General features: G+C 30.8%; 1 long non-coding RNA gene, 9 other non-coding genes and 2 pseudogenes across 22 annotated transcripts in view; all 12 read left to right on the plus strand.

The window, feature by feature from the left end:
• The window catches only part of LOC112657025 (uncharacterized), a 107058-nt gene extending 96794 nt beyond the window's left edge, over positions 1-10264 (plus strand). For 9 of the 13 annotated variants that reach the window (XR_007412562.1, XR_007412568.1, XR_007412569.1 and 6 more), the window contains 5 exons: positions 2776-2862; positions 5253-5347; positions 7583-7666; positions 8144-8230; positions 10074-10264. This is a non-coding gene — a long non-coding RNA (uncharacterized LOC112657025). The remainder of the gene's footprint in view (positions 1-2775; positions 2863-5252; positions 5348-7582; positions 7667-8143; positions 8231-10073) is intronic. The other 4 variants (XR_007412567.1, XR_007412557.1, XR_007412563.1 and 1 more) reach the window with 1 other exon arrangement.
• On the plus strand, positions 538-607 carry LOC112658181 (small nucleolar RNA SNORD113/SNORD114 family). Its single transcript, XR_003135576.1, has one exon. It is a non-coding gene; the product is annotated as a small nucleolar RNA SNORD113/SNORD114 family (small nucleolar RNA).
• Positions 2214-2285, plus strand: LOC112658141 (small nucleolar RNA SNORD113/SNORD114 family). The gene has a single exon (XR_003135541.2). It is a non-coding gene; the product is annotated as a small nucleolar RNA SNORD113/SNORD114 family (small nucleolar RNA).
• Positions 3186-3257, plus strand: LOC112658169 (small nucleolar RNA SNORD113/SNORD114 family). The gene has a single exon (XR_003135566.1). It is a non-coding gene; the product is annotated as a small nucleolar RNA SNORD113/SNORD114 family (small nucleolar RNA).
• Positions 3733-3806, plus strand: LOC112658189 (small nucleolar RNA SNORD113/SNORD114 family). Its single transcript, XR_003135583.1, has one exon. It is a non-coding gene; the product is annotated as a small nucleolar RNA SNORD113/SNORD114 family (small nucleolar RNA).
• LOC112658168 (small nucleolar RNA SNORD113/SNORD114 family) lies at positions 4705-4780 on the plus strand (annotated as a pseudogene).
• Positions 5682-5756, plus strand: LOC112658157 (small nucleolar RNA SNORD113/SNORD114 family). Its single transcript, XR_003135555.1, has one exon. It is a non-coding gene; the product is annotated as a small nucleolar RNA SNORD113/SNORD114 family (small nucleolar RNA).
• On the plus strand, positions 7766-7837 carry LOC112658142 (small nucleolar RNA SNORD113/SNORD114 family). Its single transcript, XR_003135542.1, has one exon. It is a non-coding gene; the product is annotated as a small nucleolar RNA SNORD113/SNORD114 family (small nucleolar RNA).
• LOC112658162 (small nucleolar RNA SNORD113/SNORD114 family) lies at positions 9496-9570 on the plus strand. Its single transcript, XR_003135560.1, has one exon. It is a non-coding gene; the product is annotated as a small nucleolar RNA SNORD113/SNORD114 family (small nucleolar RNA).
• A 355-nt stretch (positions 10265-10619) lies between the features above and the next one.
• LOC112658186 (small nucleolar RNA SNORD113/SNORD114 family) lies at positions 10620-10689 on the plus strand. The gene has a single exon (XR_003135580.1). It is a non-coding gene; the product is annotated as a small nucleolar RNA SNORD113/SNORD114 family (small nucleolar RNA).
• An 893-nt stretch (positions 10690-11582) lies between these two features.
• Positions 11583-11657, plus strand: LOC112658161 (small nucleolar RNA SNORD113/SNORD114 family). Its single transcript, XR_003135559.1, has one exon. It is a non-coding gene; the product is annotated as a small nucleolar RNA SNORD113/SNORD114 family (small nucleolar RNA).
• An 873-nt stretch (positions 11658-12530) lies between these two features.
• LOC112658184 (small nucleolar RNA SNORD113/SNORD114 family) lies at positions 12531-12592 on the plus strand (annotated as a pseudogene).
• The last annotated feature ends 446 nt before the right edge of the window (positions 12593-13038 follow it).

Here is a 13038-nt window from a genome sequence, read left to right on the forward strand (position 1 = left end):
TAAACAAAACAAACAAGCAAAGGGAAGAAGGGACAATGAGGGATACAAACCAAGAAACAGACTCTTAACTGTAGAGAACACACTGATGGTCATTGGTGGGGAGTAGGAGGGGGTGGGATGTGGGAAACAGGTGATGGGGATGAAGGAGGGCACTTGTTGTGATGAGCACCGGGTCATGTATGGAATTGATGAATCACTATATGATACACCAGAAACTAATATTACACTGTATGTTGACTAACTGGAATTTAAATAAAAACTTAAAGAAAGAAAAAAGTACTATATAGAATTGAAGAAGGCCACTGTAACCCATTGATACATATTGAACTGGCTGAAAACATATAATTTTATTTATTAAGGCATAAATGAAATTTAAGATGATTAATGAATCAGATATACTGATGTGAAAATGACTCTAGATACATATAAGGATATCAGTGGCTTCTTGGGTTTTGTGAATCATAGTTGTAAAATTATAGTTAGTGAATAAATGAATTAGTCAACAATGTAGAAATAAATGAAGAAAAGGTACAATATTGGATCAATGACCACCACTGGTGGTGTATGGGTTGTATATAGTAAACATGTCTGAAACTCTGAGGCCCAGCAGAAAGTTTCCTGCTTAATTACCCCTGTTGGAAATGATTCAACCGTCAGGTGTCAGGAATACAGAAAGATCTTAGTTTTGTCTTTTATGTTAATGTATTTTTGTTTCTATTTTTATAATTGGATCAATGAGATAGTAAATATAAAAATGAATAAATATAAGAAGAATGAAATATTGTCCAGATAAAAGATTACTGGGTTAGGCAAGAAATGCTATTGATTTTATAGACAAATTTTTTTTCCACAGAAAGATGTCAGTGTCAATACAAATCAATACCAAGATCATATTTTTGTATTGATTTCATAGATGTAGTTGTTATTAATGGAATAATGATAGAAGTATTGAACAAATATAAATAAAAATTAAAGAAAAATAGGATGAAACATTCATTGCCTAACTGAACATCTGTGGTGATATAAAAGATATTAATAAAACTGAAAATACTGGTGCTTATTTGAAATAACAGATCAAGATGTATCACCTCTTTGGCTAAAAATCAGATAGGCATTGATTTGTAAGAATCAGTTGTGTTGTTCTGGGTTAGTCTCAAGGTTGAGTTTTACATTTTGTTTGGATAAATATATAATAAAATATGTATTTATATATTATTTTATCCTTTATATATTTCATTTTAGTTACATATCTTACATATTCATATTATATTTTATGTATTTATATATTTACATATTGTATTCTATTCATTTACATATTTTATAGATCACATTTATATTATATTTCATGTATTTTGTATTATATTTTAACTATATTTTAAAATATTTAACATTTTATTTATGTATTTTATGTATTTATAAGTTATATATTTTATTATATACTTATATACATTTTATTATATATTTGTGTATCATATATAAAATTTTTATTTATATATAAAAATATATATATAAAGATGAAAAATAAATATCTAAATCCTGGGCCTATGAAATAAAAAGCAAAGATCAATGTCAATTAGATTTTAGTTATTTTTATCACTTGCTCTGCTCTGACCTCCTTAGAATGGACATTCTTCATACCCTCATGGGCATGAGCTCTGTGGTTCCCTCTATGTAATTGGAGGATGCAGATTAGTGTGAATAACAGTTAAATTCTTTTCTAGGTTAAGTATTTTTTTTTAAATTTTTTACATTTTTATTTATTTATGATAGTCACAGAGAGAGAGAGAGAGAGAGAGAGAGGCAGAGACACAGGCAGAGGGAGAAGCAGGCTCCATGCACCGGGAGCCCGATGTGGGATTTGATCCCGGGTCTCCAGGATCGCGCCCTGGGCCAAAGGCAGGCGCCAAACCGCTGCGCCACCCAGGGATCCCTAGGTTAAGTATTTTTTTTAAAGTACAAAATGTACTTGAAGAAGGCAATGTATCTCAGTGATAAATCTGGGATATATGAAAATTATATTAATTAATTCAAGTGTGGAAAACAGGATAATTAATGAAAGAGACACATTGATGTGGGTATAATCTATGTACAGATTAGGAATGCAATAACTCTTCTTGGGTTTTGCTGAATCATAGTGTTTAGAAATTATCAGTAGTGGATTAATAATTTAATCATTAAACAAAGAAATGAATGAAGGAAAAGAGGGAGGATGCTGGATCGATGATGACCACTGGTGGCATATGAGTTGTATACGATGAATATGTGTCTGGAACTCTGAGGTCCAATGGAAGAAATCTAGTCCATTCCCATTGTTTGAAGGGGTTCTCTAGACACATGTCAGGAATATAAAATGATATTATCTTTGATGTTAAAGTTCACGTGTTTTCATGCTATTAGTATAATTGGATAAATAGGAGAATCTATAAATAAATATATAAATTTATATGAATGAGTAAAGCATTGTTCAATTATAAAAATATATGATTATGTAAGAAATACTGTTAACATCCTGTGAAGACTCTGGGTTTCCATTTGAAGAAGATGGTACAGGACTGTTGCCTGGATGGCTAAGGAGGCTATTGATGGTGTAAGGCATAAACAATGTTCAGATTCTGGGTCAGTGGTAAAATCAAAGTTGTTTTTCCTTAAGAGAAAAACAATATTTATACCAAATTAGTGATTACCTAAGTGCTTAACTAAATAAAAAGTGAAAAGCAACAATTATTGGAGAGATGTCTCACTTTTTTATCATCTGCTCTGCCCTGCATTCCTCAGAACAGACACACTGGACTTGCTTTAAGGATTCTTCCCTGATCATGAGCTCCAGGGCTATAGTTCTGTTGGAGGAGTCTGGAGACCAATGTGAGTAATAATCGGTGTTCTTATCTTCATTCTGGTATTTTGCTTAAGGATATTCGCTGTACTTGTATAAAGTGTGAAATATAATCAAAGAATGTGAACTCTATCCTAGTAACAATTACAGGCTTAATATGAGGTATTGTTTTCATTAATAAATGAGAAACTGAGGATAGTTAATGACATAGATATTCTGAGAATCATTCTAGTTACTACTAGGGAGCTCAAGGACTTGTTTTATTTTTTATAATACAGTTTCAGAATTATAATTAATAAATTAATAAATCAATAAACAGTATAGAGAAGAATGAAGAGAGAGTGGTCTTCTTTGGATCAATGATAACTCTTGGCATAGGATTCACGTATGATGAATGATATATGTCTGGACCTCTGAGGTCCAACACAAAAGAAACTTGAGTTCTTGAGTTTTTTTTTATTATCATCTTCTCTGATCTGTACACCTCAGAATGGACCCACTTGAGCTGATAAAAGCATCTTTCAAGATGATGTGCTCTCCAGTTGCGTCTATGTTATTAGGAATGCTGAAGAGACCAGTGTGAGTGTCAGTATTTGAGCTTAGGTGGTTTGTTTAAGGGCATTCATTAGATTATTCCAAATATTAAATACAATAAAAGAAGGCAAAATATGCCAGTATTAAATATCAGATTGATATGAAACATTAATTTGATGATTTATATCCATAAATGCAAACCTTGAAGTCAGATTTTGAAACAGAGTTAGTCTCTGGAAAAGATTGTAGAGAGAGATATTAAGGATATTAAGGGATCTTACATTTGTTTATTTTTAATTTCGTGAATTAATTTTGTTAAACCATAAGCAAATGTTAATGAGAATGAAAAGAAAGAGGTCTAATCATGAGTCAGTGGTGATGAATGATGGTGGGTGAGTCATGGACAATGAATACCATGTGTCTGGATACCAAGGTCCAACATAATATCTAGTATATTCTGTTTATTTAATCCTATAGACAGGTGTTAGAAATATACCCCATGTCAGTATTGGGTTTATAGATTACAATTTATTATTGTTAATAGACTAATTGTAGGACCATTAAAGAAATACAAATAATAAATAAAGAAGGAAAGGACAAAGTGCTTTTTAACTCTGAACATTTGTGATCAGGTATGAGATAGTATTAGCACAATTGAAAACACTGAAACTCATTAAGGAATAAAGGGATCAAGAATATAATCTAAAAAAAAAGAAAAAAAGACAAAGAATGGAGTGTCATTTGTTTGACTAAGAATCCTATTAACACAGATAATTAAGAGTCCATTTTTTTGTTGTTGTTGTGGGTCTGTTTCAAGTTTTCTGCTCTTCATTTTATTAAGATAAATAGTATATATGATTTATAAATTACTAAATGAATAGGTAAAAAATGAGGAAATCAAGGATCAATGGGAATAGGAATTTTTTTTTTTTTTTTTTGGAATAGGAATTTAACCATTTTTTTAAATCATCAGCTATCCTTCTCAGAATGGACACACTTGAGCTAGTTCAAGCCATATGACCTGGTGGCATAGAAATCAGCATAAGAGTCAAAGTTCTTGTCTGGGTTTCAGTGATTTTTTTTCAGGATATTCAGTGTAGTTTTTAAAAGTGGCATATTTAATAAAGTTGGTCACCTGTAGCCAAGTGGCAAATATTGAAATGATACGAAACATAAAAACAGGATATTTAAAGAAAGAGATATATTAATATGAAAATGATTCGATAAACAGAATAGGGATTTCATGGCTGCTTTTTTTGATAATTGGGCTTCAAAATAATTAGTGAATTAATAAATTAGTCAATAGCACTCTAGAAATGAAGAAAACAGTTATAATATGGATTGGTGATGGCCACTAGTGACGTAGGAGTTGTATACGATGAATATATGGAACTCTGAAACTCTGAAGTCCAACATGGATAGATTGTTGTCCACCACCCCCATTTCAAGTGATCCTCTAGACACGTGCCAAGAATATATACAGGGATCTTCTTTTGGCCTTTACATTCATGCATTTCTATTATTATTATAACTAGTTGAATAAAATAATAAACAAATACAGAGAAAGATGAAGGTGGTGAAACTTTGTCCATTATTAAAATATGGAATTAGGCAAGAAATATTATTACTGTATATAAAAAATAAATGCTTATTATGAAAGATACATATGCATCTATTCTTTGACTAAAGTGATATAATTTCTAAATAATAGTTAATATTCATGTTTTCTGTCAAGGACAAGATATTGTTCATTCACTTAAGAAAAATAAAATAAACATTATCCAAGTTGATACCTACCTGAGTGACTGAATGAAAGATGGAATACAGTGATGAATGAACATAAGGTCATAGTTTCTTTATATCTGCTCTAACTTGTATTCCTTAGAATGGTCATTCTTGGCTGATTTAAGCAGTCCACCATGTCCTGGGATCAGTGGTTGCATCTATGTGTAAAGAGCATGGAGCCCAACGTGAATAATGGTAAAAATTCTTTTCTTGGTTTTGTGGTTTTTCAAAAAGGTTTTCACCACATTATTAAAAAGCGTGAAATAGGATCAGTAATCGCCAAACATGCTAAAAAGAAAGATGATGTTAATATGAAGCATTATTGTAATTAATCTTTGTAGGAAATTTTGAAGGCATTAATGAAAGATATATATTGTCTGTGAAAAGAAATTCCATAGGCAGATATCAGAGATATTCAGGGGTCTTGTTTCAAATTTTTGTGACTGTAGGTATTTATTTTATTATTATTAGTGAATTGATGAATTAGTAAAAACATGTGGACATGATTGAAGATAATGAGGGACATACCTGGATAAATGATGACAAGTAGTGGCATATGAGTCTTGGATGATGAACACTACAAATCTGGAACTCTGGGGTCCAACACAAAATAAATCTAGTCCTTTATCCTCATTTGAAGTGATCCTATAGAGGGATGTCAGGCATTTGTGAGGGTCATGTTCTTGGCCTTTGTGTACATGAATGTTTAAAAGTATTATTATTATAAAATCAGTGGTAGAAATATAGAGAACAAACTGGTGGTTGCTAGAAGGGGAGGGGGTGGAGAGGATAGGCAAAATGGGTGAAGGGGAGTGGGAGATACAGGTTTCCAGATACAGGCTTCCTGTGTTATTGTATGGTGACAGGTGGTAGCTACACTTGTGGTGAGCATAGCATAATGTATAGAGTGTTGTTAAGTCACTCTGTTGTACACCTGAATCTAAAGTAACATTGTAAAAAAATAAAAAAATAAAAAAAATAAAGTAACATTGTGTGTCAACCGTACTTCAAAAAAAAATCAATGGCAATATAAATAAAATGAAATGGATAAATCTTAAAAGAATAAGACACTATTTATTGTTAAAATATATAATAATAAATATGATATAATTGGAATGGAAAAAATGATCAAGTGTATATGTTTTGAGTGAGAATGATAGTGATAAGTAATACTTATTGTTTGAGTCCGTCAAAACCTTGACATTTAATTTATTAAGGGAAAAATAAATATTACCATAAATTAATAAATGCCCAGGTGATTATGCAAATGAATGATGAAAACTATGAATCAGTGGAAAGTGTCAACATTTTAGTCGCCTTTTCTGCTTAGTACTCTTTAGAAGAGATGCTGGAACCAGTTTTAGCTTTTGTCTCATCAAAATTGTCATGGTGCCTCTGTAGAGAGGGACCAAAGTGAGTAATGGTCAAAGTTGTTGTCTTGGATTGGGTCATTTGTTTGAAAGTATTTATGGTATTATTAAAAATTATTAAATTAATTTAAAAGTTTACCATGACCTAATGATAAATATGATATAAAACATTATGTTGATTAATTTATAATGTGCAGGATCGAGGTCTCTTAATGAAAAAGATATAGTCTAAGTGAGAAATTATTCTGTAAACCATAGTTATGGATATTCAGTATTTGTTCTTGGGTTTTTATGAAGCATGTATTGTTACTAATGAATTCATAATTTAATCAATACTGATGAAGAAACAAAGAAAAACAGCCATGATGCGATGATGATGACTGGAAACATAGGAATCAAGGATAAAAAAATATGTGTCTGAAACTCTGAGGTCCCATATGGGACATGATCACTGTATTTCCTCCATTGAAATTGTTTCCCTGAAGAGATGTCAGGAATATACAAAATCATATTCTTATATTGATTTCATAGATTAGTTATTATTAATGGAATAATGATAGAAATATTTAAATAAATATAAGTTAATATATTAAGAAGAAGAAGGTGAAGCATGGTCCAATTATGAATGTATGTAGTGAAGCAAAAGATATAATTTTTATATTATATTTATATATTATCTGATACCCTTTAAGGAATCAGTGAATCAAGAGGCTAAGGTTCATATAGGCACATGATGAGGAAGAGTGAATTTTATTTTTCTGGGTCAATCTTTAGATTGAGTTTTTCCTTTTGCTAAGATAAAAATTACGTATTAAGAAAAAGTAATAAATACCTAATTAATGAAATTCAGAAAGGTTTCTTTTTTCTTTCTTTCTTTCTTTCTTTCTTTCTTTCTTTCTTCTTTCTTTCTTTCTTCTTCCTTTCTTTCTTTCTTTCTTTCTTTCTTTCTTTCTTCTTTCTTTCTTTCTTCTTCTTCTTTCTTTCTTTCTTTCTTTCTTTCTTTCTTTCTTTCTTTCTTTCTTTCTTTCTTTTTTCCTTCTATTCTATCTGTATTCCTCAGAATGATGCACTTGAGCTGATTTAACATCTTCCATGGTCAAGAGCTCAATGGTTGGTTCTATATAATAGGAGGACAGAAATTAATGTGAGTAACAGTTGAGTTTATTTTCTTGGTTTCAGTGTGTTGTATTTTAAGATTATTTGTTAAAAAGTGCAAAATACATTTAAATAAGAGGAACAGTACTGGATCAATGATGACCACTGGTGGCGTATGAATCGTATGTGATGAATACGTGTCTGGAACTCTGAGGTCCAACATGCAAGAAATCTAGTTCATTCCCTCTGTTTGAATTGACTCTTTTAACTGTACATCAGGAATGTACAAAAAGAAATAATATTATAACTTGGAATGGACAGTAAACAGACCGCTGGATCTCTGATGAAAGGATGGTAATAGAACAGTATAAGTAACAGTCAGTTACTGCTGTCAGTTTCAAGTTTTACATTTGATGTATTAAGAAAAGTATATTAACATAAAAAGTATATAAATGGATGGTATAATGTATGGATCAATGGATCGGTGTCTTAATTTTTTATCATTTGCTCTGCTCCTTACTCTCAGAATGGACATACTTGAGCCTATTTAAGGATTCATTTACAGTCATGATCTTTATGTTTGCATCTACCTGTTAAGAGCATAGAAATCAATGTGAGTAATAGTCACAATTCTTTCTTGGTTTGAATGGTTCAAAGAAGGCTAGCCATGCCAATGTTCAATATCAGATTGATAGGAGGCATTAAAGTAAGTAATCCATAAAGAAACAAATACTAAGTTCAGTTAATGAAAAGGATTTAGCCTGTTTATATTATGGGGATATTGTGGATTAATGCTAGGGATAGTGAAAGATCTTATTTTTTTGGTGTGATTTGTGTGTATTTCTTCATTAATTAATTAGAAATACACACATCATCAATAAGGAAATATAGATACGAGTGGTCAGAAAGACAGCCAATCTTGGACCATGATGATGACATAAGTCATAGATGATGCATAATATTTGTGCGGAACTCTGAGGGCCAGTGCAAAAGGAATCTAGTCTGTTCCCCATATTTTAAGTCATACCATAGACAGATCTCAGGATTATACAGTGATCTTTTTCTTGGTCTTTGTGTTCATGAATTATAAAAAATGTAATTATGAAAGAATCAATGACAGAATAAATTAGCAAATGTATAAATGAATAAAGATGAAGAGGGTGAATTATTGTTCATTATTAAAATACATAGTCAGGAAAATGAATATTAATATCTACTGGAATGGATAATAAGTTGACCAAGTCTGTTAAATGTTTGAGTAAGGGTGACATGGACAGTGATAGGTCGTGGTCAGTATAACCCTGAGGTCAGTTGAAAGTTTGATGTTTATTGTATTGAGAGAAAGATAAATAAATTTTACTATAAAGTAATTAATACCCAGATGACAATATACATGAAGTATAGAAATTATAGATCAGTAGAAAGAATGACTCAATCTTTTTATCATCTTTTCTGCTTGATACTCTTCAGAAACAACAAGCAGGACTTAAGCCTTTTTCTGCCATCAAAATTGTTACATTATCTCTGTTCTCAGAAAGACACCTCAGTAGAGTAATAGTCAAAGTTCTTGTCTTGGTTTTGGTCACTTATGTAAGGCATTCGCTGTATTATTTTAAAGTATTAAGTCTAATTTAAAAAGATATATATGGCCCACCTATTAATGTGATATGAAATATTGATTAATAATGTGCAATTTTGATGTCACTTAATGAGAAAGATACAGTGTTTTGAGAAAGATTTGTATTCATAGATTTTAGGGATGGGATATTCAGGGATATTGTTCTTGTGTTATCATGAATCATGTATATTTTGTTATTATCAATAAATTAATGATTTGATACAAATTTAGAAATGAATGAAGAAAAATGGGACTTCACATGGCCCGTTGATGATGACTAGTGGCTTATGAGTCAGGGACAGTGAATAAAATGTATCTAGAATTCTGAAGTCCAACACAAAACATAATTAATCGACTTATCTCTTATTTTGGAAATGATCCTATTAACAGAAGTCAGAAATGCACAAATGTCATGGTCTTATTTTAGATTAATAGATTTTGGTTTACTATTTATGGCTCTTTGACAGAACAATTAAACAAATAAAAATATGTAGATCAAAAAGAAGAAGGGTAAGCATTATTCAACTATGAATTTATGTGTTAAGGCAGAAAATATTAATAAAAATTGAAAACACCTATACCTATTAAAACATAAAAAGAACAAGAATTTTACCTTTTTAGCTTAGGATCTTATAGACAGTAATATGTAAAAGTCCGTTTGGTTGTACAAGATCAGTTCCAAATCTGAGTTTCTCCTTTTGTTAAGAGAAAAAATATATATACATTATGAAAAATTATAAATACTTTAGTAATTGAGTAAATAAAATGTAGAAAACAAGAATCATAGTGTATATGGTCTCCATTTTAAAAGTCACTTGCTTTGTTTTGTACTTCTTAGAAATCAAGATGATTTGAGCACCTTCTGTAGTCTATGTTGCATCTCTTTGTTAGGAGGCTAAAGATCATGTGAGTAACAGTCAAAGTTTTTATCTCATTTGGGTGGCTTGTGTAAGGGTATTTAATGCATTATTAAAATTGAAGTATAGTCAAAGATGGCCAACTGTGATAACAATGGGATTTATATGAAGTATTATTTTTAATGCATATATGAAATTCTGAGGAGAATATATGAAACCGATACGTTGATGTTAGAATGATTTTATATACAGATTAGGGATATACAGCATCCTGTTGAATTTTTCCATTGGGTGAAGTAATAGCATTTAAAATTCTTATTATTAAAAAAATAAAAAAATAAAACTCTTATTAATGAAATAATCAATAAACACGAACTAGGGGTGGTAGAAGGGGAGGAGGGCGGGGGGTGGGAGTGAATGGGTGACGGGCACTGGGGGTTATTCTGTATGTTAGTAAATTGAACACCAATAAAAAATTAAAAAAAAAAACAAGGAATAGATGATGGAAATATGGACCAATCCTGCACAAGTGATGATGACAGATGGCATATGAGCCATATGCAATGAATAGTATGTGTCTGGAACTTTGAGACCTAAAACAACAGAAATCTAGCCTATTCCTCTTATTTGAAATGATCTTGTAGACAAATTTCAGAAATACAGAATGAATTTCTATTTGTTCCTTGTTTGTATATAATTTCATTCTGTAGTTCTAATGGGATCAATGGAAGAATCAATAAACAAAAACATAAAGAATAGAGTTCCACATTGTACAATTATAAAAATATGTGATGAGACAAAAACACTTTAACATAAATTGAGAACACTGAAATTTAAAGAGAAATTAGTGGTACATGACTGTTTCCTTTTTGGCTAATGGTGATATAGATAGTATAAGTTACAGAGAAAATGTTTGTTTTGGGTCAGTCTCAAGTCAAAGTTGGTCATTTATTTATCAAATATACTCCAAATAATGGTTGCCAAAATGACTAAACAAATGAAGGTAAAAAGCAGGGTACAAAGGAGACAATTTCTTAATTGTGTTATCATCTGCTATGATGTGATGCTCTGTACTCCTTAGAATGGACACTCTTGACCTGATTTAAGGACTCTTCCAAGGTCATGAACTCTATGGTTTCATCTTTGTGTGTTAGGAGCATGGAAAACAATGTGAGTAATAGTCAAAGTTTTTGATTTAGTTTGAGTGGCTTTAAAAAAATTATTCACTGAATTATTAAAAAGTACTGAATATAATCAAAGAAGGCTATCCATAGTGATGTTTCATATCAGATTGATATGGAGCATTACGTTGTTTAATCCATAAATGAAACATGGAGTTCAGTTAAATGAAAGAGATTTAATCTCTATGAGAATGATTCTAGAGGTGATTATGGAATCTTCAAGGACTTTATTCTTGTGTTTTTGTGATTTACATGGATTTCCTCATTAATTACTAAACAAATGTAGATGAGAATGAAGATGGGCAATCATGGTCCAGTGATGATAACTGGTGGTTTTTGAATCATATACAATGAATACCTCATGTCTAGAACTTTGAGGTCCCACACAAAAAGACTCTAATCCATTCACCATATTTTTTTCATTTGCCATATTTTAAGACTTGTAGATAGATTTCAGCATTCTACAGTGATCTTTTCCTTGGTCTTTGTGTTCATGAATTTTAAAAATATGATTATAAAAGAATCAATGGCAAGAATAAATTTGCAAATGTATAAATGAATAAAGATGAAGAGGGTGAAGCATTGTTCATTACTAAAATATATAGTTAGGGAGATGAATATTAATATTCACTGGAATGGATAATAAATAGACCAAGTATATTACACCTTTGAGTAAGGGTGGCATGGATGGTGATAGGTAGTAGTATCACCCTGAGTCAGTCAGTCGCGAGTTTGATGTTTATTGCATTGAGAGAAAAATAAATATTACCATACATTAATAAACACTTAAATGATTATGTAAATGAAAGATGAAAACTGTGGGTCAACGGGGAGAATGTCTCATTTTTTTAAATCATTGTGTCTTCAGAGTGGATGCACTGAGCTGATTTTAGCTTTTGCCTTAATTAAGATTATGTTGTCTCTGTGTCAGGAAAGAGACAAGGTGAGTTATAGTCAAAGATCTTAGCTTGGTTTTAATAATTTGTTTAAGAGTATTCTCAGCATTGTTAAAAAGTATTAAACATAATAAAGTTATCCATGGCACAAAAGTAGATATAATAGGAAACATTGTGTTGATTAATAAAATAGGAAAAATATAGTATATATGGGAAAGGATTCCATAGAACAGCATTAATGATATTCAGGCATCTTGTGCTCATGTTTTTCTTGAATAAGTGTGTCTTTTATTAATATCTATGAATTAATGCTTTAATTGAGGGTAAATGTAAAACACATAAAAAAAGTGAGGATCTAGCATGGACCAATGATGATTGGAGGTGTATGAGTTATGGATGATGAGCAATACATATGAGGTTCAACACAATACGTAGTCTATTTCCTGTTTGAAATGATCCCTTAGACACATGTCAGGAGTATACAGATATCATGTTATTATTTTAGATTCACAGATTTAGATTCACTATTACTAATGAATCAGGGATAGAGCCACCAAACAAATATAAATAGATAAAGAAGAGGAAGCATTTTTCAATTATAAACCTATGTGGTGAGGCAAAAAATATTACTAAAAACTGAAAACACTGATGTTCATTCAGAAATAAATGGATTAAGAATGTTATCTCTTTGGTTTAAGATCATGTAGACACTGTTTAGTAAGAGTAAATTTTATTGTTCTGGATCAGATCCAAGTTTGAGATTATTCCTTTTGTTAAGAGAAAAAATATTTGTGGAAAATTAATACATATATCAATAAATAACTGAAATGCAGAAATCAAAGGTCTGTTGATAAGATTTATTTATTTTT

This window comes from Canis lupus, chromosome 8 (genome assembly GCF_003254725.2).
Source record: "Canis lupus dingo isolate Sandy chromosome 8, ASM325472v2, whole genome shotgun sequence".
In the NCBI taxonomy this organism is placed as follows: domain Eukaryota; kingdom Metazoa; phylum Chordata; class Mammalia; order Carnivora; family Canidae; genus Canis; species Canis lupus.